This window comes from Egretta garzetta, unplaced genomic scaffold, assembly GCF_000687185.1.
Source record: "Egretta garzetta isolate BGI_Z169 unplaced genomic scaffold, ASM68718v1 scaffold56, whole genome shotgun sequence".
NCBI classification, from domain to species: domain Eukaryota; kingdom Metazoa; phylum Chordata; class Aves; order Pelecaniformes; family Ardeidae; genus Egretta; species Egretta garzetta.
In genome coordinates, this window is record NW_009260182.1 from 8,474,910 (window position 1) to 8,477,054 (window position 2,145).

General features: G+C 44.3%; 1 protein-coding gene across 8 annotated transcripts in view; it reads right to left on the bottom strand.

Moving 5' to 3' along the window:
• Positions 1-6: 6 nt before the first annotated feature.
• Positions 7-2,145, bottom strand: part of MARCHF8 (membrane associated ring-CH-type finger 8) — an 84,687-nt gene continuing 82,548 nt past the window's right edge. For all 8 annotated transcript variants that reach the window (XM_035897341.1, XM_035897345.1, XM_035897343.1 and 5 more), the window contains one exon: positions 7-2,145. This exon is cut by the window's right edge and continues 1,799 nt beyond it. The gene's annotated coding sequence lies outside the window, so the exon portion shown is untranslated.

Here is a 2,145-nt window from a genome sequence, read left to right on the forward strand (position 1 = left end):
TCCCCAGGTCTGGCCATCTCTTCAGAACACAGGGCAACATTTTAACCACACCCCTCCCAAAATACAGGGTTTATAGTTGAAGAAAGTCCTGAGAATTCATAGGAATTTAACGCCTCATGATCTCTTAAAAGGGATCAACCTTCTGCAGCACACACCTGTATTTCTAACATAGTGACCTGGCAGATGTACCAAATATGACACGGCAGGGAAATGTCCTTGGCACAGCTGGTCCTTTTTTGGACAGGATTTAAGTGGTCATCTGTCTAGGGCATGGGACATAATCAGCAAAGGCTCTGGCAATCTAGGGAAGGGATCGTGGTAGATGGTATTAAGCCTGTATTCCCTCCTACTTAAATTCTGGTCTCAGTAAAGTCCCAGGTAACCCGGACTGACTTTGGCCAAGGAAGAAGGACCAAAAAAAGTCAGACTTCCATTTCAGTCATGTCAAAAGCTGTCAGAAGGAAGCATTGGAAAGCCTGACCTGACAGGGGGTGGTCATTCCCCTTACTGACATCTGGGAGGGAAGGACAGAGCTCACCTGAGCTAGCATCAGTGCCTCGCAGCGGGAAGCTGAAAACAAGTCAACAGTATCTCCTTGAGGAGAAAGAAGGAAAAAGCACCATTCAAGCCTTCTCACACCATTTGATGGCACCATGCAGAGAACCGCAGTTCCAGAAGCCCGCTGTTAACACCGGGCAAGAATCAGCATGAGAAGTGTGTCCAGCATAAATGAAAACCCCTGACAGATGGATCTCTTCCACAGCCCTTCCTCGTACGAGCATTCCTAAGCAGTATAGAGCGTTTAAATATTAGGCCTTAATTTTCATTTAGACCTGCTGGGAGCGGGAATGGGTAGCAGCAACACTGGCTAAAGCGGTTTCATCCGCAAATATTTTTCCCCAGATGATTTTGCTGGAGATGATTTTTCTTCCCAAGTTAAGATACACAGGGGCACAGCAAAAAAACTTCAGTATCCTGAATACACCAAACACCACCTGGCACGTGCCACGCAGACCTTCCAAAACACCAAATAAGATTTCACAATGTTTCACCAAGAATCAGGTCTGACAGTGACTGAAACAGGACCAGCACGTTACAGTACACCAGATCGGCACTTGTCAGAACATTGGTCAGACAGCAGTGCCTCTCAGGTGTGAGCTAGAGAACAAGCAGGTTTCATGCCAGAACATGTCCATTTGCATTTCACCTACTGGCCACAGATCAGATGAGAATGCGTGCAGCATCAGTCAGCAGCTGATTCTGTGCATCTTGCAGCTGTAACATGAGCATCTCGCAGACGTGTAAGCCTTGTACACTTGGGCATTTCAGAAGAATGATGATGAAGGTATGCAAGACCTGATATTTAACCCACCTGAGTTTATCTAGTAAATCTTTTCACAGAACAAAATAGAAAACAAAACAAGACAGTGTATTATCTGGATTCTCATAATAGAAGAGGATCACCCACAGCAGAGTTCAGGAAAGGGCCCAAGTAATTGCACTTTAAATTATGGCAGGCATAGGCAACCAACTCTACATGCATATGGTCACAAAGACTGCTGCCCCGATACTAGCAGGGTATGCAGGGTTTGTCTGCACGTATCACGTTAGCAGGGGTCATCCTGACACCTAGCACAGTACACAACCCCATGCCAGTGCAGCTTTGTGAGGACTGCCTAGAGATCTGGGTATTTTAAAGTATCTCAAGAACAAGGTACCATGTTGTTCATGAAGATCACAGCCAGTAACCTTGAAGATCACGCAGAGGCATGCATGCACACACATGCTTTTCCTCTAACAGGTCTTAGAAACCACTGGTGTGTGTTCTCTTACCATAGTCCCTTCTCTGCCTTCTTTTAAAATATTAATTTAGAAATAAATTAGTATTACATTTCAAGGAAAAACATCACCGATCTCTTCCTGTTATTCTTTGGCAAGTCTTAAAGCAACTACTTCTATTATGAAATGAACTTGCCCAATGAAAGTTGTATCTGAAAAAGACTTGAAAAACCTGAACTGGAGCTGGGGATTTAGTTCAGTTATCTCAACAAGGAAACAGAAGCTTTTGCCTAACTGAGAAGTTGAGGCAACTCCTACTAAGACCAACCAGAAGATTATCATTGACTTTACAGAGATTTAGATAGG